The sequence below is a fragment of the Notamacropus eugenii genome, chromosome 3, assembly GCF_028372415.1.
Source record: "Notamacropus eugenii isolate mMacEug1 chromosome 3, mMacEug1.pri_v2, whole genome shotgun sequence".
NCBI lineage: Eukaryota > Metazoa > Chordata > Mammalia > Diprotodontia > Macropodidae > Notamacropus > Notamacropus eugenii.
In genome coordinates, this window is record NC_092874.1 from 149976299 (window position 1) to 149999493 (window position 23195).

At 38.8% G+C, this 23195-nt stretch overlaps 1 long non-coding RNA gene across 1 annotated transcript; it reads right to left on the reverse strand.

Annotated features, from left to right (window-relative positions):
• Positions 1-7879: 7879 nt before the first annotated feature.
• Positions 7880-22785, reverse strand: LOC140533426 (uncharacterized). Its single transcript, XR_011976917.1, has 2 exons — positions 9521-22785; positions 7880-8052 (listed from the first exon to the last, which is right to left on the reverse strand). It is a non-coding gene; the product is annotated as an uncharacterized lncRNA (long non-coding RNA).
• Positions 22786-23195: the final 410 nt, after the last annotated feature.

Sequence of the window (23195 nt, forward strand, 5' to 3'; positions counted from 1 at the left end):
TTTCATAACTAAAATCTTAAATATACAATAACAATATGCATAGATATTTATTGGTAAAATTCATGACAAATTTAATATTTTGAACTTACAAAATCACAGAAATAATGTTATTAATGCAATGAGTAGGTGCAAAACTTTTTAAAATACCCTATCATTTATGATAATCACTCATAATTATTTTTCAATAGTTACTCAAAAGTGATATTCCATCTTTACAATAATTATAGAATGAAATCCTACTTTACACAAATAAGATATTATAAACGATGGTAAGCTGTATTATCACTTTGATAAATCAGAAAACTCATTTTCTATCATAGCTAAAGCATAAGATTTTTCAGGTTCAAATTCTTATTTCAACATACTTTCACAAGACAAGTCTACTAACTATTTTTATTCCATTAGAGAAAGATCAAATATATCATATTTGTCCATGGCAGAGGGGTTCTTATGAATTCGTATTTTAAAACATCTAGTTTTTTGACTCTCCTCCTGATGTTTAATCTCCTCAGTATTCTGATATCTGATATAATCATGGCTCCAAAGAAGATTCCATGACATTCAGGAAGTTCTTCTGGGAAAGTGTAAGTTGAATGGGAAAAAGAAGAGTATGGGACAAAGGTATCAAACACATGCTAGTCCACAACACTTCAGAGTGTTGAACTAGATTAAAATGTAATTGGAAAATATTTAAAACAAAAAAAATCAATAAAACATAGACAATATTAATATGTCATTTTCTAAGTCAATATATGTCTACAAGGTCCTTATTAAGGTTTATTGGTGCCATTTCTATTTGCATTAGATATCCCTTAGTTTAGGGGATCTCATCACAATTCTAAATGGGGCAAAATTGCCAGTTGATACCAAAGTGGTACATAGAGCCTCTGATGTCTTACATTGTCAGAAATTAGAGAAGCAAAAATTGATGTAGCTGTCAAAAATTGTTACATAGTGGACAATGGAGCATTGGCTTTTGAGATCAGCCTTGCTTCTCTTAAGAAGAGCCTATAATGTTAAGGGAAGTTGAAGATCTTACCTGTCCCTTAATAGGCCCATGTGACCTGCTTTCAGCTCTAGCCCAGCCTACAGCCTGAGTCACATGAAGCCAACGGTGGGAGGAGCTTGCCAAATGGGTGGAGCAGGAAGAGAGAGTGAGTTGGAGCTGAGAGAGGGAACAGGCAGAGCAGAGCAGCTAGCATGAGTGAGAGGAGTGATTTTGCCTAAGGAAGCTTGTTTGTAGAGAGGCAGGCCTACCATGGAGGGTAGGTTTGGGGATGGCCATGCTCCCTGCATTGATAATGTGTATGGATATCTTTGTTACCAAGATGGATTTGGCTTTCTGGTGTTTGAATAAATCTCTTGGTTTCATCTTTGAGAGAGAGAGTTTATATTTTGCAAATTTACCCTGGAAATATGCATGCATATCCATGCTGCTGTAGGTATCCCATTGGCAATACAGAGCCATACAGACAACTTGTTAATCTTGAAACACTGAGAAGAAAAGTCTTTAGAAATTCAGATGAACTGACTGGGCAGAAGGAATCCTGTTCCCAGTCAAAGGGCCTGAGGGTAAATGGCCTGTATGGGAGTTAGAAGAGAGGAAGCCCAGAAAGTATATAAGAAGCTTTGTATCTGACTTAAGACTGATGTCTCAGAACCTGTAGCACCATCTACCAGGATTATTTATGAAGGCTCCCTGATAGAAACCAACTGAACTTTATCTTTCTTGTTTGGAGTATGATTTGACAACCTTGCATTGATGTAGAATATTCAGTTTTTCAGAAATATCTACCCAGTGTTCAAGTTTCCCAAGGAAATTTTTGTTGCTTCATCTTTATTAATAAGAAAAATGACAATTTCATCTTTTAGATTAAACACCCTTCAAAGTACTTGGCACAAGAAAGTCAGAATGTTTCAGAACAATTTAAGAGTGCCCTATGTTTTGCCTCATTTCATCTTATAACTTTGCAAAGAATCTTTCTTTTAATGAATTTATTTTCATAAAGCGGATTACTCTTTTGACAAGTTGAAAACCTGTACGTCCCTATTCACCTATGTTTGTCAATATAAGTGATTATCTATTAGGCACACAATGTTTCCAAACCACATAAGAGGTCACATTTTAAACTCAAGCTTTTAGACTTGCATGTAGTCCTGACGTTAATCAAACTCCATCAGTAGAGAGCCCCCCCAAAAAATGTCATTAACATAATTTTCAAAAATCCATCAATTATATTGAAATTATGTTGATATGATCAATAAATTCTGAAAGAAACAAATCTTCCCTAACAACAGGTTCAACACATAGGTATGTAATCAAATAAGCATTTTTAACTATATCTTTATTTATACATATGTAGTCAAGTAATCATCTTTAATCATTTAACTTCATCAACCTGAAATGCAAAATGTCAGTTTCTTAATTAATTGATAATAAAGTTCTCCAGATATGGGCAGTTCTCTTTCCTACCATATTATCTGCAAATAGAACCATTCAAAACTGCTTTGTATATCATCTTAAAAATCATATCAATACTAGCCCAGCATTTTTTCCTATCAAATAAGGCTTTTTACTCAGCAATTCTGTAAGCAACTCTACAAGATACAAGAAATTCTTTTGATCCCACAGACATGTGCAACCTAGGGTATCCTTAGGCATACACAAAACTGACCTTCCTGCTCCTATTCCACCAAATATGCTTCCCTTTAAAGGACTTGATATTTTGGTATGATGCTGCAAACCCTGGGTAATTCATTGCTTTCTCTGGGCACAGTATCCCTGCTGAACAAGTAGTTCAGCAGGGCTCCCTGGCCCTCATCTTCACAGCTCAACTTCCAACTGCCAAGGCTAAATCTCTCTTAACTCCACAACCAGACTTTTTGGGTCTACTTTCTGCTGATGGACACATTTTATACTGGACAAGTTGCCATATAATAATTCCTACCACTGTTAAAGAACAGGGGGAGCACTGGCTATGTAGATATGGGAGTCAAGAACATAGACTCAACACTAAACCAATGGAAAACAGAAAGAGAAGAGGGCCCATTTCAAAGTTATGTGGAATGTCCATAATTAATGGATTGATGAATTAAATGAATTAAAAGGATGATCTAGAAAAAAAAAAGACTAAGAAAGAATTGTCAGACAGGCAAGAGAAGAACCAAGAAGCAGTACCATAAGAGAAACCAGTGGACAGGGGTGAAAATCTACAAGGGAATGTTAGACAATGTCTGAAGATGCTTAGAGGACAAGTAGACTGAGGGTGAGGAAAGGCCATTAGATAGAGTGTTAAGAAATCAATGGTAACCTTGGAGAGACTAGTTTCAATTGAGTGGTTGGGTATGAAGCTAGATTTTAAGGAAAAGAAAGTAGGAGGAAAGGAAATGTAGGGAAAGAGTGTAACAAAAAATTGAAGTTTCAGATTATCATAGTTATACTCAAGTTATTTTTGGAACTTCTAATTATTTCATGCAGGTTAATCAATAGCCAGAAACTATATCGCATATCCATCAGTCTTTGGTAAGCATCAGCTTGAACTGGTGACAGTAAACTCCTGTTACTTTCTCACAACAATTAGAAATAGTGGGTCTATTATTATAATTCTATTTCTACCCCTCTCCCCAATGTGAGTGGGGCAAGGAAAAGGCATGAAAAGTTGTCAAACAAGGAGAACCAGACTGCACACCTGCCCTCCAGATGCTAATGGATTTTACAAAACTTAACAATGTATGCAGCAAAATTTTCCACAAAATTACAATTCTCAGAGCGAATGGGTTAGGGAAATAAATTTAGAGGCAAGAGTGGCAGATGGGATAGATGGATTCAATTAAGGAAAAGAACATCAAACAATTCAGAGAAAACCTGCCTTTAATGGAACATGCTGTTTTCTCCTTGTTGCCTACAGGTAACTCCTAGTAATATTCTAAGAAGTAGGGTGCACATAGAGTTCCTTGATCCCACTGGGAGACACACACCCAAAAGGGAAAGCTATTATACCCTCTGTTCTGCTTTTTCAATAACATAGCAAAGTAGTATGTGAATTGTACTTTTAGCTCCAAAGGATTGCTTGAAATATATTAAATGCATGGTTCTATAAACCAGTGTGACATTTGACTTTGATAGGTGATTTAATACTGTCATCTTACTTGACCTAGCTTCTTTTTTTTTTCTGATCTATGGGAGACACTTTTTCTTAATTATATTGGTTATTCTGCTTTATAATTTCCTTTCCCTTGTTAATTTTTTACAAATAGCATTTTTACTTTGGATTTAAATATTTCTTTCAGTTTTCCTAAACAAATTCTTTGGAATCAAGAGAGTACTAGATATCTGCTGAAAGAAAAGTTTTATTACAGAGACACAGAGATCTGGTGTACCTAAAATTACGGGTTTGCATATGACATTGTATTCTATAATGAATATATTACATGCTGGTTACATATAACTTCTGTTAAAAAGAATGTTAAATCTTCATATGTTTGACTTTATATCACTTCATCATTTGCATACACACATATACATACATATATGTGTGTAAATGCATATATACACAAATGTGTGTTGCAGTGGGTTTTTTTTTTCTAATTGGGATAAGTGAGTACACAGAGGCAAAAACTGATACATATACAGGATGTCTCAAAAGTTGTACTGCAGATTTGGGGGGATACTATGTGTGTGTACATGTATACACACATATAGACATACATGTATGTCTATACATGCATACAGACTGAGGGATGAGGGTATTAGATATGTTTGCATGTGCATGCATATGAATGTGCATGTGTGTGTGTGTATACTAACAAATTTGTCACGAGGCACTTTTGACCAGTACATGACTAGCTTTGATCTTGAGACCACAAGCCAGTGGTGGAACCAGCAAGTTTGGATATTTTGTCACCTTCATTGACCTTGTCACTAAACATCTTGCCCTTATCAGCAGTGAGTAGGTACAAATCAGTCCAAGTTCAGTGATGCTATTGTGTACAATATACATATGAAATTAAGTTCATCACATTTTATCCAGTATTGTATAACCATTATGAACCATTAAAAATATACTTTTCCTTGACTTCTGGGACAAGAAAATAACCTCAAAAAAATTTTTTAAGTCTATTTTTTTTTAAACTAAACTTTTAGCAATTTTTTCTATGCAATTGGGGTTAAGTGACTTGCCCAGGATCACAGAGCTAGTAAGTGCTTGAGGTAGGATCTGAACTCAGGTCCTCCTGACTCTGGGGCCAGTGTTCTAACCACTACACCACCTAGCTGACCTGGCAAACTTTTTTAAAGAAAAAAAGCACTTTGGATGTTTATGTATACATTACAAATATAACCTACACTCCCCCCTCAAAAAAAAATGTACTTGTATAAAGTAATCTGTATTTGTTTTACATTGTCTCAAACTTTCTGATTTGTTTTTATATTAATTTTTGTATATATCTCTCCCTCCTTTCAGCAAGTCATCCCTCAAATTAGAGAATGTTTAAAAAGGAAAACTTGAGATTCCGCACCTATTATCCCTCATCACTACAAGGAAGGGAAAGAGTTGCATTTTCTCAAGTCTTCTCTGGGACCTAGTTAGGTATGATAATTATGTAGTATTCAGTTTGGAGGGTTTTTTATTGTTCTTTTTATTTACACTATTGTACCTATAGTGCAAATTATTTAACGGGTTCTGCTTACTCACGTCTGTATTCATATGTTCATATTGCTTCTATCTCTTCTCTGCATTCTCCATATTTGTTGTTTCATAAGGCACCCTAGTAATATTCTGTTACAGTTGTCTACCACAATTTAAGTCACTTCCCAATTGATAGACTTGCCTAGATCTTTGTGACCACAATAAGCACTGCCATAAATATGCCCACCTTTCCAAACTCCTTCAGTATTAACTATTCCCATCTTTTTTCTTGCTTCATTGTAAATTTTTTTTTATTTATTTTTTTTTATTTTGTAATGTTTAACAATCACTGCCATACAATTGTGATTTTATCCCCCCCACCTACCCCCCACTCCCCCCCTCCCTCCCCACGACTGCATACAATTCTGTATAGATTCTACATATACTTTCCTATTGAGTATATTTTCACTATAGTCATGCTATGTAGTCAGACTAAGATAAATGAAAGAAATCGTATAACAAATCAGAACATGATACACAAACACATACACATACACAAACATGATCTGCTACAATATGTGAGTGACTTCCATATTTCTCTCTCTGAGTGTGGCAGGCATTTTGCCTTGAGATCCTCCATTGGGATTTTTTTTTTTTTTTGGTAAGAAGTTCTTGTGTTATTACACAAATCTAAGTCTACCAGAAAAAACTCTCACACACTGTGGTTGTTGCTGTGCATAAAGTTCTCCTGGTTCTGCTCCTTTCACTCAGCATCAGGTCATATAAGTCCTTCCAGGCCTCTCTGAAGTCTTCTTGTTCATCACTTCTTATGGCACAATAGTACTCCATTACATTCATATACCATAATTTATTCAGCCATTCCCCAATTGATGGACATCCCCTTGACTTCCAGTTTTTGGCAACTACATAGAGTGCTGCTATAAATATTTTTGTACATGTGGGACCCTTTCCCATTTTTATGATCTCTTGGGGATATAGTCCTAGTAGCGATATTGCTGGGTCAAAGGGTATGCACATTTTTGTAGCCCTTTGGGCATAGTTCCAAATTGCTCTCCAGAATGGTTGGATGCGCTCGCAGCTCCACCAACAATGAATTAGTGTTCCAACTTTCCCACATCCTCTCCAGCATTTATCATTTTCTTGTTCTGTCATGTTTGCCAATCTTATAGGTGTGATGTGGTACCTCAGAGTTGTTTTGATTTGCATCTCTCTAATCAATAGTGATTTAGAGCATTTTTTCATATGATTATAGATAGCTTTAATTTCTTCCTCTGAAAATTGCCTGTTCATATCCTTTGACCATTTATCAATTGGGGAATGACTTGTATGATTATACATTTGGATCAGTTCTCTATATATTCTAGAAATGAGGCCTTTATCCCCAAGCTTAGCTGTAAAAATTCTTTCCCAATTTACTACATCCCTCTGGATTTTGGTTGCATTGGGTTTGGTTGTGCAAAAACTTCTCAGTTTAATGTAATCAAAGTTATCCATTTTGCATTTCATAATGCATTCTATCTCTCCTTTAGTAAAGAATTCTTCCCTTCTCCATAGATCTGATAAATACACTATTCCTTGCTTCTCCAGTTTATTCATGGTATCAATCTTTATACCTAAATCATGTACCCATTTGGACTTTATTCTTGTGTACGGCGTCAGGTATGGGTCTATGCCTAATTTCCGCCACACTGTTATCCAGTTTTCCCAGCAATTTTTGTCAAACAATGAGTTCTTATCCCAGAAGCTGGGGTCCTTGGGTTTATCAAACAGAAGGTTGCTATATTCCTTGCCTACTGCATCTTCATTGTAAATTTGCTAGATGTAAAACCTCTATGTTGTTTTGGTTCGCATTTCTTATTAATAATATGGTACAATCTTTTATATAATTGTTAATAGTTTACAATTCTTTTGAGGACTGTTTGAACCCTTTGATGACTTTCCACTGAGTCCTAACACTTGATCTCATGCATTTATGCTAATTGCTTCCCTAAATATCTTGGATAAAAGACACTTATCAAAAATATTTGATGCAAAAATTTTCCCCCACTTGATGGGTTCCCATCCTATCTTAACTGCACTTTTTTTCATGTAAAACAATTAATTAAGCTAAAATTGGCTTTTGTCTGTCATGCTGTTAGCTTCCCTGAATAGGTTTGGAAGTTTGGGATTTATGTATGTATGTATGTATGTATACATTAGCAAGCACACACTGAAAAATAATTACATCAATATCCTCATATAAAATATATTTATTGAGAAAGTTTTACATATACACACATCTGTGTATATATGTGTGTGTCTGTATACACATACACACACACACACACACACACACACACACTCACACATACCCATAGGTACTGTTCCTTGAAGGTACTGCTCTTTCATTTGGAGCAATTTGGAGCTGAAACAGAAAAAAACACATTTGCATAAAAAATAAGTAAATTAACTGATTAAGTTTTAAGATATTGTCTCATTAATTGATAGTTTTATGGCTTAAAGCAGAGAAAGAATTTTTGTTTATTAGTAACAGAATAAAACAAGAGAGTGAAGAAATAGTTTTTTAAGACAAGATTTTGACAGAGAATCACCCTGAGAATCAATAAATGGTTGGAACGTCAGGGCATTATGGTCCCTTAGTTAATTTACATAAAACTATTTCAAGATTTGAAAGGGTAAAGCTCAAAATGCTGAATATTATATGCCTATTTAGAAAGTAGGAGATGATTAAGTATCTGCTATTGATTTTATAGGGAAGATCTGGGGAGATTTTTACCTCAAAAGTGAAAAGGTGAGTCAGCAAGTACCAGAAATTTCTGTTTTAGCATACTGAAAGATATTAAAGAACTTGGTAAGTAGGCGCATAAAGGTTGGAGAAGTCTGGCTAGATTAGTCAAGCTACCTAAGAAACCAGTAGCAGAGCCAGTCGCTTGATTAAAAGGCTTCATCTGCAAATTTCTGATTGGCTGAGTAATATTAGAAGACTGTCAATTCCAGTTATTGCTCTCCAGTGCCATCTAGCGTTAGAAAGGTGAAACCTCTCAGAAGTACCCATTGTTCTTCCCCACCCTCCTTTTGGAAAGGGAAAACTCAGGCTGTGCGACTGTTTTGTTGTATAGTAATAAGTACTTCTAATTCAATGATACAGAATTCTGGAGAGTAAAAAGAGATGGCTAGGTTCATTCACACTGCCCAGTCAACCTGAGTAGTTTTGCTAAGATCTCTGTTTGTTACAAGTTGACTGAATGAAGCAGTGTCCTGGTGTGTGGTCTGGGCTGGATTGGTCTATATTGCCCTGAGATAACCAGCCTGATAAGCTTAGTAGTTCCTTGGCTTAAAATTACAGCTATCCAAATTAAAAAGTAACAACTTCTCACTGCCCTTTTAAGGGTGTAAATACTTCATTGGTTTAAGAGCTGAAGGGATTTATTTAACTAGAAAGTGATGCGGAAAAATAATAGCAGGGAAATGTTTTTGTGTGGTGTAGAAATTCCTCAAAGGATAGATGCCATCAAAGGCTGCAGTCCAGAGTTGCGAGTCACCCCAAGTACATAGATTTTGCTCACTCACCACTGCCAGATTCTGTGCATGCTCATTATGTGCCACAGATACTCAATACATTGATGGGAAAGTGTGACTAACATATTTATGGATTGAGACATATTTACCATTCCTGAGCTACTTTAATATACATAAATGTGTGAGTTTTTATTATTTCTCTTACCTTATTGCTAAAGTAAATGGTTGTACTGAAGATCTAAAAGTATCATCAGCATGAATAATTGTTTTACGTAAATGGAAATGCATTGGTGGGAACTTAAGAACTTAGGTGGCAAGTAAGAAGACTCTATTCCTTCCACAACAGTTTATACCTGAGAATCAGTCAGTCAGTCAACAAACATCTATTAAGCTCTTCCTATGTGCCAGGCACTATGATGGTGGTCCTTTTCTGGGAACTTGGACCTACTGGTGTGAAGACAGGTTACAGTAAATAAAACCAGTCTCAAGAGTAAAGAGATGTTCATACATAGCATGTGAGAGGCATGAGGTACTACAAGATGCACACATATATCCTGATTTTTTCTCTGAAAAAATATCTCCTCTTGCAGTTCGTCCTATATTTGGTCCAATATGATATATAAAAAAATGTGTATGTATCTTCAAGAAAGTCTTACTCTGATGACTCATCATGGCATGGAGGTAACACAAGTTCTCAAAAGGCTACACCAGCAAGGTGGAGCCAAGATGGCTGAGTGAGAGCAACGACTCACCTAAGCTTTTAGACAAACTCCTTCAGATACCTCTAAAAAGACAATCTGACCAAATTTTGGAGCTGCAGAATCCAATAGGAGACAGACTGTGGCAGATTCCCAGCCCAGGACAGACTGGAAGGTAAACAGGAAGGATCTATTCCATGGGGGTGATCCCACATCACACAGCACAGTAGCGTGGCTGAGCAGGAATACCCCAGGGCAGCTGGAGACAGTAGCAGCATGGCAGCAGAAAGGCAAAGTGGCACCCAGGGTGGGAGACCAGCAGAGCTCAACAAGTGACAGCCACTGAGCACCAGATATCAGCCACAGCAGCTCCTGAGACTATAAGCCCTCAGATTAAATGTTTGTAAGTCACCTTCTTGAACTTCCAGGAGCCACAATGGCGGAGTGAACAGTAAATGCTCTCTTCTCCCCCCTTGTTGACCCCAAAGAACCATAAAATATTTCCCGAGAAAAGTCCTGGATCAGTAGGAACAGCTGACGAGGCAAACAGTCTCATAACACTTGAGGCTAGGAAAATAGCTAAGGGGCATTCCTCTTACTCTGGCAGAGGCAAACTGGAATAAGAGGGGCCCCAGGGTGGTGGAAACTTGCACTAGGACCCAGGTGTGCCTCAGTGCTAGGAGAGGAGCTCCAGGGGAGGTGGAAACTCGCACTAGGACCCAGGCATGCCTCCCCCTCCAGGGGAAACAGGAAGACAATAGGGCAGCTGGGACCACCAACTCCTCAGCTTACCTTTGCCTCAGCTCAGCTGAGATCTCCCCTTGACCAGGCCACCCCTCCCCCACACTTAACAAGCTAGCCCCCGGCTGATCTGGGAACACAAAACAAAAAGATAAATCAGCACCTGCCCTTAGCTTTTCACACCAGTCAGCTCAGCACCAAGTTCTGCAGCTTCTCACTGAAAGAACCAGAGGTCACAGCACACAATCACCATCATGAGCAAGGGCAAAAAACCATAGAATCTTTCTCTGAGGACAAGGACCAAAACACGAATACCAAAGAGGTCAGCAGTGAGACTGTACTCCCATCTGAAACTTCAGAAGGGGCTATGAAATGCTTGCATGTACAAAGAGCTCTCCTGGAACAGCTGAAGAAGGAATTAGAAGAAAAACTGGCCAATGACTTTTAAAAGCATGAAAAAAGAATTCCATGAAGAGAACATCTCTTTAAGAAGGAAAATTGAACAAACGGAAAAGGAAGTTCAAAAACTAATTGGAGAAAATAAGTCCTTAAAAGGAATAATTGGACAGATGGAAAAGGAGATGCAAATGTTAACTGAAGAAAACAATTTGATTAAAAATTAGAATTGGGCAAGTAGAAACTCATGACTCTATGAGACATCAAGAATCAGTCAAACAAAATCTAAAGAATGAAAAGATAGAAGAAAATGTAAAATATCTAATTGGAAAAACAACTGACCTGGAAAATAGATCAAGGAGAGAAATTTAAGAATTATTGGCCTACCAGAAAGCCACGATGAAAAAAAGTCTGAACAATATCTTCCAAGAAATCATCAAGGAAAATTGCCGAAAAGTGTTAGATCCAGGGGGAAAATAGTCATTGAAAGAATCCACCATTTACCTCCTGAAAGGATCCCAAACTAAAAACCCCAAGAAATATTACTGCCAAATTCCAGAACTATCAAGTGAAGGAGAAAATACTACAGGCAGTCAGAAAGAAATCATCCAAATATAGAGGAGCCACAGTCAGGATCACACAGGACCTTGCAGCTTCTACATTAAAAGATCAAAGCAAATGGAATCCAATATTCTGTGAGGCAAAGGAGTTGTGACTACAACCAAGTCAATTACACAGCAAAGTTCAGCATAACATTTCAGGCAAGGAGATGGTTATTCAAAGAGGTAAGGGATTTCCAGACCTTACTGACAAAAAGGCCAGAACTCAATAGAAAATTCTATCTTCAAAAGCAAGTCTCAAGAGAGGCATAAAAAGGTAAACAGGGGGAAAAAAACAACCAAAATTTATTACTCAGTTTGGGCAAACTATTTACCTCCCTACAAGGGAAGATGATACCTGATAATCTTGAGAATTGCACATCTATTATGAAATATAAAAGGAATATACATAGGGGGAATGGGTATAAAGTAAATGATGTGATGATAAAAATATGATTTAAGCATGTGAAGGGATTGTAACAAGATGTGAAAAGGAGGAAGCAGAAAATGGTAAATTACATCACAGGAAGAAATACAAAATTATACTAGAGGGAAAGAGGGGAGGGAGATGAGCATTGTTTGAGAGGTACTCTCATCTGATTTGGTTCAAGAAGGGAACAATAAACTTAAGTATATAATTCTAATTAGCTCTACAGGCAGAAGGAGGGGAAGGGGGAAGAAAGGGGAGGGGAAGCTAAAAGGGAGGGAAGAAGTAGTAAGGGTAAAGGGGAGTAAAAGGGAGGAGGGCTAAAAGAAGGAAGAGAAGACTATGGGAGGTGGTGAAAAGTGAAAACTATTGAGGAGGGGAAGGGAGACGGGAGAAGTAAAAGCAAAAATGGTAGGAAAGAGGATGGAGGGAAATACACAGATTATAATCATAGATGTGAATGTGAATGGAGTGAACTCTCCCATAAAACGGAAACAGTCAGCAGAATGGATTAAAAGCCATAATCCAACAATACATTGTTTACAAGAAACACATTTGAAATGGGGGGATACACACAGGGTAAAGGTAAAAGGTTGAAACAGAATATATCGTGCTTCAGCTGATGTAAGAAAAGCAGGGGTAGCAATCCTAGTCTCAGACAAAGCAAAAGCAGAAATAGATCTAATCGAAAGAGATAAGGAAGGAAACTATATCCTGCTAAAAGGCACCATAGACAATGAAGCAATATCATTACTAAACATGTATGCTCCAAGTGGTATTGCATCTAAATTCTTAGAGGAGAGGTTGGGGGAGTTGAAGGAAGAAATAGACAGCAAAACTATACTAGTGGGGGACCTCAACCTCCCCCTCTCTGAACTGGATAAATCTAACCTCAAAATAAACAAGTAAGAGGTTAAGGAGGTAAATAAAACTCTGGATAAGGTAGATATGGTAGATCTCTGGAGAAAATTGAATGGGAATAGAAAGGAATTTACCTTTTTCTCAACAGTACCTGGCACATATACAAAAATTGACCATGTTCTAGGGCATAAAAACCTCATAATCCAGTGCAGAAAGGTAGAGACAGTCATTCCATCCTTCTCAGATCATAATGCAATAAAAATTATATGTAATAAAAGGCCATGGAAAGATAAACCAAAAATTAATTGGAAACTAAATAATCTAATCCTAAAAAAGGAGTAGGTTAAACAACAAATCATAGAAGCAATCAACAACTTCATTTAAGAGAATGACAATAATGAGACAACCTACCACATCTTATGGGATACTGCAAAAGCAGTTCTTAGGGGAAGTTTTATATCTTTGGATGCCTACATGAATAAAATAGAGAAAGAGGAGATCAATGACTTGGGCATGCAGTTGAAAAAGCTAGAAAAAGAACAAATTGAAAATTCCCAAGTAAATACTAAATTAGAAATATTGAAAACCAAAGGAGAGATTAATAAAATTGAAATTAAGAAAACTATTGGACTAATAAATAAAACCAAGAATTGGTTTTATGAAAAAACTAATAAAATTGATAAACCTTTGGTCAATTTGATTTAAAAAAAGAAAGAAGAAAACCAAATTACTAATATCAAAAATGAAAGGGGTGAACTCACCTCCAATGAGGAGGAAATTAAAAGGATAATTAGAAATTACTTTGCCCAACTTTATGCCCATAAATTCGACAATCTAAATGAGATGGATGAGTATTTTTAAAAATACAAATTGCCCAGATTAACAGAAGAGGAAGTTGAATACTTAAACAACCCCATCTCAGAAAAAGAAATTGAACAAGCCATCAATGAACTCCCCAGGAAAAAATCTCCAGGGCAGGATGGATTTACAAGTGAATTCTATCAAACATTTAAAGAACAGTTCATTCCAATACTATATAGACTATTTTTGAAAATTGGGGAAGGAGTCCTACCAAATTCTTTTTATGATACAAATATGGTTTTGATACCTAACCCAGGAAGAGACAAAACAGAGAAAGAAAATCATAGATCAATTTCTCAAGACACAGTAGGCAATGAATAGCGCAATCTACTGTTTGATAAGCCCAAGGACCCCAGTTTCTGGGATAAGAACTCAATGTTTGACAAAAATTGCTGGCAAAACTGGCTAACAGTTGGGCAGAAACTAGTCATAGATCAATGCCTGACTCTGTACACAAGAATAAAGTCCAAATGGGTACACAATCTAGGTATAAAGATTGATACTATGGACAAATTGGTGGAGCAAAGAATAGTGTATTTATCAGATTTATGGAGAAGGGAAGAATTTTTGACTAAAGAAGAGATAGAAATCATTATGAAGTGCAAGATGGATAATTTTGATTACATTAAACTGAAAAGTTTTTGCACAACCAAAACCAATGCAACCAAGATTCGTAGGGATACAGAAAACTGGGAAAGAATTTTTGCAGCTAGTATCTGTGATAAAGGACTCATTTCTAGAATATATAGAGAACTGATTCAAATGTACAAAAATACAAGGCATTTCCCAACTGGTAAATGGTCAAAGGATATGAACAGGCAGTTTTCAGAGGAAGAAATTAAAGAAATCTATAGTCATATGAAAAAATGCTCTAAATCACTATTGATTAGAGAGATGCAAATCAAAACCACTCTGAGGTACCCCATCACACCTATCAGATTGGGAAACATGACAGAACAGGAAGAGGATAAATGCTGGAAAGGATGTGGGAGAGTTGGAACACTAATTCACTGTTGGTGGAGCTGTGAGCTCATCCAACATTCTGGAGAGCAATTTGGAACTATGCTCACAGGGCTACAAAAATATGCATACCCTTTGACCCAGCAATACCATTTCTAGGACTGTATCCCCAAGAAATCATAAAAATGGGAAAGCGTCCCACATGTTCAAAAATATTTATAACAGCCCTCTTTGTGATGGCCAAAAACTGGAAATCAAAGGGATGCCCATCAATTGGGGAATGGCTGAATAAATTATGGTATATGAATGTAATGGAATATTATTGTGCTATAAGAAATGATGAACAAGAAGACTTCAGAGAGGCCTGGAAAGACTTATATGATCTGATGCTGAGTGAAAGGAGCAGAACCAGAAGAACTTTGTGCATAGCAATGACCACCGTGTGTGAGAGTTTTTCCTGGTAGACTTGGAACTTCATAGCAATGCAAGGACTTAAAAAAAAATTCCCAATGGTCTTCTAAGGCAAAATCCCCTCCACATCCAGAGAAATAACTATGGAAGTCAATCGCAGAATGTAGCAGATCATTTTGTGTGTGTGTGTGTGTATTATGTTTTGGTTTGTTATATGATTTCTCCCATTCATTTTAGTTCTTCTACACAGCACGACTATAGTGAAAAGTATTTAATAGGAATATATGTGTAGATCCTATATAAAATTGTATGCCATCTCGGGGAGGGAGGGGGAAGTAGTGGGGTAGGTAGGGGGAAAAATCTAAGTTCTATGGTAGTGATTGCAGAACACCAAAAATAAATAAAATTTAAAAAAAAAAGGGTATACCAGTGGAGTGTAAACTATGAGAGAGAAGAAGCTTTTATTAACTCCTATTGTGCCAGGCACTATGTGAAGCACTTTGCAAATATTGCTTCATTTACTCCTCACAACAACCCTATGAAGAAGGTGCTATTATTATTGCCACTTTACAGATGATAAAACTGAGGCAGAGGGTAAGTGACTTACCCAGAGTCACACAGCTAGTAAATGTCTGAAGTCAGATTTGAACTCAGGTCTTTCTGACTCCAGGCCTAGCACTCTTATTCACTGCACCAGCTGGCTCCCTACAGCTAGTTCTCAAAGTTTCAACCAAGAGAGAATGACTTCAAGTAGGGGCCAGAAAATTGCTGTTGCCTGCATTTTAAGGACTGTCCTAGATAATTTTAGAGAGGCTCATTATTTAGAGAAACTCATTAGTTGGCTAAAAGGTAACAGATTTTTAGCACCTGAAGAAATACCTAAGAATTGCAGAGGATCAGGCATGGAAAGGCTGCATCCACATCAAGAGAATGAGTTTCTACACTTAACAAAAGTATAGATTTACCAAATTAACAAATCATAAGGGGCCTGATGGTTGGAGGAACAAGAATCTCTGTATTCTCTGGTTTCCATCTATGTAATTTCATTGCAACTCTGGTGTCCATACCTATGAAGACATCGATTTGTTACAGGTTTCACAAAGCAGGGTATTATTAATAGCACCTTTAGTGGGCAGAGAAGCTGTTGGAGGACTGATGCAGAAAGAACCACATTTCACTGGTATTATCACTGCTCAGGTGTATATATGTTCTGATTATCAGTAAGGCATGCTTTGGTTATTCTATCTGGCCACAAGATTTATTTCATGGTGGTGTTACTAAATCTGTATATTCTCTACAGGGTGTCCCAAAAGTCTTCAGTGCTTTAAGATTTGCAAAGTACTTTATGTTCAGTATTTTACTTGACCCTCACAAAAACCCTATGGAGTAGTTATTGTTATTATTACCAACTCCATTTTACAGATAAGGTATACAACTAGTAACTGTCTGAAGCAGGATTTGAAAACATGTCTTCCTGACTCCACATCCAGCATTCTAATGACTTCACCAAGTTGTCTTTCTAAGGTTAGGATCAGAGGCACCTTTTTATCATAGACTTAATGCTGAATGACACCTCAGATACCATGTAATCCAATTTTCTCATGTTTTAGGTGACAAAAATGAGACCTAGAGATGTTAAGTCACTTAAGGCCATAAAGACAGGAAATGACAAACCAAAATTTTATTCAAATCTTCTGATTCTAAATCTAGCATTCTTTCCACTGGACCACGCTGCCTCTGTAGTTAGCTATTACTAAGGAAAAAACAGTTCTCTCATTTTCCTACAAAAGGAATGCCCAACCTTTCCATCATGAAAAGTTGCCTTGACTGAAGTCTTGTGATTACTACCAGAATCAGGGTCAAGCAGAGTACAGTAGAGTCAGAAGACAAGAGTTTGTGATGGTGGATAAGTCAAGTAACCTCTCTGGGCTCCAGTTTTGACAGCTACAAGACAGGGATAATAATACTTATGATACCTACCTCATAAGGGTACTAGTGGCCAAATGGCTTTAAAAGCCTTTAAGCACTATATAAATGTGAGACATTTTCAGGTCTTGGAATATAAGCTGTTTGCTGGGAGTTGCTAGACTTCAACTCCCTTCTGCACCTTAGAGCTGGAGAGGGCAGGGGGCAGTGGTAACCAGTCTGGAGATCTACCAGGTAGGGTTTTGAATTTTACTAGTAGATGTGTCCAATCTACAAATTGGAAAGCGAGAGCCTTTCTTTCCAAAGTCATTAGAAGACTGCTATCGTCAGGCAGGTTGAAGTAGATAACTTGTACATGATGAAGCTAAATTATAAGTTATAGGATGTGTGAAATACTCTTATGGACTAGTCTCACCAGATGGTCCATATTCATAAGAGGAATAAGACACCCCATTTTATAGGAGGCTCAAGAAACTGAGCCAATTTACTCAGGCTTTTCTCTTGTTCAGTTTACTTCTTCAATGAGGCGTCTCTATTCCTTTACCTCACCCAGCTTCTGTTCTTCTCTCATGGCTATAAAAGTCTGACAATGACAATAATTAAGAAAAGTTAACAATAAAAGGAAAAAACTGAGACAATGAGAAAAAAGGAAATATTAAAGCCTTGGACCTTGGACCTCTATCTTCCTTTTTCTTGTTCCTCTCACATCTAATCAATTTCACCAAAAATCCAGTTCATACTTCCCCTCTGTAGTCTCTGTCATATGACCCCTCCTTTCCATACCTACTCTCACCAGTCTCATTCAAACTTTTATCAGTTCACACAAGGGATATTTGAAAAGCCTCCTAACTGGTGTCTCTGAGTCTAGTTTCCCCCCTACTCCAATTCATTTTGCCAATTACCTCTAGGTTAATCTTAAAATATCATTTTTATCCTATCATTCCTTTACTCAAAGACCAGTCCCCCATGGACCAGAGGCTAAAATTCAGCTCCCTTACCCTGGCATTCAATTTGTTTCTCCAATTTCCCTTCTCCACTATTCACCAGTATAAAAGCTCTCATCATGATACCCACATCATCCTTTAAACAAATCATCTCATTTCCAACTCATGGCCTTTGGTGCTACAATTCTCTCCCCTAGAATACCATTCCACATTTTTCACCTAATTTCTGACTTTTAAAATCTAGCTCTACCCTGATCACACCAGCCCATGAGGAGTTCACCTTTCTCAGACTTTCAGGAATAATAGGAGTCTACAGTTAGGTCTATGAAGTCATAAAGAGTTGGACATGATTGAAAGAATGAACAACAAAAGAAGTGCTAAGACAGCCCTGTAAAGTTTACAAACTGTTTTACAGTCAGTGAGGTGGCAGTTCAGCAATTGGTCTGCCAGTAAGTCTTAAAGAGTTGCCACAGGCACCCATTATTAAATAACTTGTCCAGGGCCATGAAGTTAATATGTGTCATAAGCACATTTAACTCTGGTCTTCTTAACTCTGGGGCCACTAGGTCACACTGTTCCTCTAATGAAAACATTATTGTGCCAATTTTTCAGACAAGGAAATTGAGGTGCAGAGAAGTCAGATGACTTGCCCAGCTTTGTCATTCTCCTCTACTGCTCTGTGTATTTAGTTAACATTTTGCAGTGTTAGATCCTGTCCGCCTGAAAACATTGGCTCCTTGAAGACAAGGGTTCTGTTGAGGTATAGTGAGGAAAAGGAAAGTGAATAAACATTATATAGAACTTATTATGTGCCATGCATTGTGCTCAGCACTTTACAAATATTATCTCATTTGATCCTCACAACAACCCTGGGAGGTAAGTGCTATTGTTATCCCCATTTTAAAGCTGAAAAAACTAAGGCAGACAGAGAGTTAAGTGGCTTGCCAAGGTCACACAGCTAATAAGAATCTGAGTCTAGATTTGAACTCAGGTCTTCCTAATTCCAAGTTTAGCATTCTATCCATTACTGTATCTAGCTGTCCCTGTGGTATAGAGAAACAAGTCTTGCATTTGAGTCAAAGGACTAAGAGGTTCAAATTCTCTTTCTCCCACTTCCTACTTGCTGAACTTGAGTAATACTTAACTTCTACAGGCCTCAGTTTCCTCATTTGAAAAAATGAAGGGGTTGGATGAGATAGTCCCTAACATCCCTAATAGCACTCTTATCTAAGATGCTATGTGTTGTGCAGAAAAAGCACAAGTACTTTGGAATATTTGTTGATTGATACACAGCACTATCTAAAACAGGACTTCTCAATGACAGGGGCAACTTATCTGTGTCCTCTAGAAGGTAATTAAGACAAATAAAACTCATCAGATAATAAAAACAAGTTCACATGGTGCAAAGATCTATCCTAGCTCCTCTTTAACCCCTTTTTCCTTCTCACACTACCTTTCAGTCCCCAAGACTTACTGGGCAGTATGATGAAACTTGGACTAAAATAATCAGCACCCTCAGAGGCGTGTTTTTCTGAGTATTTAAAGACTTAATAGTGTTCATGGGTACCAAGCTCTCAGGAAACTGGGAATCCAAATAAGAAAGGGCTGAATGGAGATTAAAATTAAAGAACTATAGATTTTTAGACCGATAAAAAAATAAAATAAAAATTTAGAAGGGACCTAAGAGAAGATCTCACCCAAATCTCTCATTTTATAGATGAAGAAATGGAGACCCAGAGAGGTAAAGGGACTAGAACAAGATCACATGTAATAAATGGTTGAATTGGGACCAGAATTAGGACTCAGTGCTTGCTGCCTGAGAGTATGCTGCCTCCTTGTGAAGAGATAGAAGGGTTAGGTCACATAATCCAACCTCCCACTCAAGGAAAGAATCCTTCGGCAACATTCCTGACAAGTGGTCATTCAGCCTCTGCTTGGAGATTTCTGGAGATGGAGAACTTTGTGAGACAGCCCATTCCATTTTTAGATAGCTCTAGTAAGATTTTTTTTCCTTATAAAAAGCCCTCTGATTCCTTGGAGAAGAAATATAGTGATTAGGAAAAAAAATACTAAATTTTCAAATAATGACATGGAAGAGAACAAAAAAAAAAATAACTAGTAAAGGCATAAGAAAATCACTAATGGATTGTGAGACTAATCTAATCTATTGAAGCCTCAAAGTTGCCCCATACCCAGATAAAAGGAAAGACTGATACATCATTTAGTTTGCATATATATTCCAAAGATAGCCTACACTTTCCCTCCTCAAATCTGACTCGGACAAAATCTGAGGTCTATGTTTCTTTAAAAAAAAAAAGTTATCTCAAATTTGTTGATGCATTTTTTTACATCACATTAATTTCTGACCAGATCTCTCCCTCCTCCTTTCCCTGGAAAGTCATTCCTTATAATATTCTTAAAAGAGGAAAAAAAAAACACTTCAGCAAAACTAGCTAATACATCAAGCACATCTGCTCATATATGTTAGATTCCACACCCAAAGTTTCCCATTACTACAATGAAGATGAGTTTCATTTCCTGGATTCTTTTCTAAAGCAATAAAGCAAACCAGGCATTTTGAATACTCCTAATGCCTACCTCATATCTGTGACCATGACTGTGAAAGATCTCAGATTCAAATTGTAGAAGAATGTCTTCCTTTGTGGCTAGTTAGCTCAAATGAATAAAGTATGGAGTGAAATTTCAAAGTCAAGTCCAATTCCCTACAAACAAATTTCACTTTTTTTATTAGTCCCTGGTCATATAATAAATGTTCGATCCCTTAGAAATAACTCAGAAATGGGTGCAGGAAGGTGAAGGACCAGGGCTTCAATTCAAATTAAAGGAAACACACCTCAAAGCATGTGCCCTCTGGACAAAATGAATGCCACAGGAGCCTAAAGAGAGTTATTTGCAGTGACCAGCTACATGCCTGCTTGTCTTTCCTGGTTTTTCATCTAAACTCAAAAATGATGAATACGAGAATTGGCAATAGAGTGGATCACCAGTAAATCTCTTTTTTAAAAAATAAAATAAGTGTTTTATTATTGTTCTCTTTTATAACTCGGTTCTTTCCAAATGTGAGCTACTCCCAAGATATTTATTAAGTACTTACTATGTACCAAGAATTGTGTTAAGCCATGGGGATACAAAAAAAGGCAAAAACAGTCCCTGACCTAAAGGAGATCAAATTCTAATTGGGAAGAAAGCATGAAAAAAAATAATTGTATATAGAAACCATATGTAGTTAAAATTGAAGTTAGATTCAGAGGCAAGGCAATAACAGCTAGAAGGATCACAAAAGGCCCTTTGCAAAAGACGGGATTTGATTTGAGTTAAAGGAAGCCAAGAGGCAGAGGATGAGGAGAGAAAGCATTCCAGGCATTTGGAACATTGAAAAAACTCTGGGTAGGGAGATGGAATGTCTGAGGAACTTTAAGGAGGCCATTGTTGCTGGATTGTAGAATACACAGAAAAGAATAAAATCTAAGAACATGGGATAGGTAGGAAAAGGACAGGTTGTAAAGTTTTAAAAGCTAGACAAAGGATTTTATATTTGATCTTGGACGTAATGGGGAACCACTGAAGTTTACTGATTTGAGAGGCAACATGAGAGGTGACATGGTCACCTCACACACAGGAAAAATAATTGTGTTAGCTGAGCGGAACATGAACTGAAGTGGGGAGAGACTGTGGAAAGGAGACCAACCAAAAGTCTTTCGCAATAGTTTGGGAGGGAGATGCGATGAGAACCTGTACCAAGGAGAGGCATCCATGAGTGGACAGAGAGTTGTATACAAGAGATGTTGCTGAAGATAGGACTGACAGGACTTGGCCATAGATTGGATACTGGGGGAGAGGCTGGGAGAGAGTGAGGAGTGGAGAATGACACTGAGGGAGACTGAGAGCACCGTGGTACCCAGGACAGTAAAAGGAAAGTTAAGAAAAAGGAAGGGACGGGGTGAGGGGAAGACAATGCGTTTAATCTGGGACATATTGAGTATAAGATGTCTTTGAGGCTCACAGTTTGCGGTGACCAACAGGCAGTTAAGCAAAACCAGGCAATGTAGGGCAGGGGAAGCCTGCAGGTCATTCGATCAAATGTCCCTTCTTACAAATCAGGAAACAAGGCGGCAGGATTCAAACCCAGTGCTTCTTCTGCTGCATCGTACTGCCTGGGCTCTGGTCCCATCTCTTAGATCCGGGCATTTTCTCTACCGCGGAGCCCCCGACCTGGAAAGCTCCCCTCCTCCACTGCACCTCCTAAATCCCCAGGCTCCTTGGTGCCCACTGAAATCACCTGTTTTGCAAGTCTTCCCCAGGCCTCCTAATTCCCTATCTGCCCCTCCGTTAGCGGCTTTCTGTCTACCCTGGAGGTATCTTGCTCGGATGTACTGGCTGGCACGAAGTCTCTCCAGTCGGACGGTGAGCTCGCTGAGGGCAGGCGCCTCCTTTCGCCTCTTCTAGCACCCCCTGGCTTAGCCCCGTGCCCGCCTCACCCCAGGCACTTCACACGGACTGAATGACTGAATGGAAGCCTTGCACTGGCAGGGCGACCTCAGTCAGAGGGAGCAGCCCCGATTCCGCCGCGTGCTAGCGCCCGGGGGGCTCGGGGAAGCCACCTGGCCGCAGGGGGGCATGTCTCCTCTGCGAGACGAAGGACGAGGATCCCGGTCCGTGACCCTCTAAACGTGCCAGCCAGCCTAGCAGCAGGGCGAGGAGGGCTACTTCTCAGAGAAATTCGGAAGCCGCGCTCCTCCCTGCACACTCGGCGGCTCCTCACGCCCCCCCCGGACCCCCAGCCCCCCAGAGCGGTCCCCGTCACCCCTCCCTCCCCTCCGCCCCAGGCCTCCTTCCAGGGCAGCGCCGTAGGAGGGATGGCAGGCAGGCGGCGAGCGACGGGCGGGGGGAGGGGGAGCCGGCCTCCCTCCTGGCTGGGGGCCTGGGACGGCACCCCGCTCCTTCCTGCCCCCCCACGCACGCAGAGGTCCCCCGTCCGGTCCGCAGCGTGCGCCGCGCGAGCGCTCTACCGGCTGCCGGCGCCCGAGGAGGGGATGGGCAAACTTGTAAACTCTCCCGGAAAGACTTGTCTTCCGCCGGGCCCCGGCCGTCCCCCACCTCCCCGCCCCTCCCGCCGGGGCTCCCCGCGGATCGGTCGCGCCGAGGCCGGCGGCAGCTGCTCGCCAGCAGCAGCAGAAGCATTA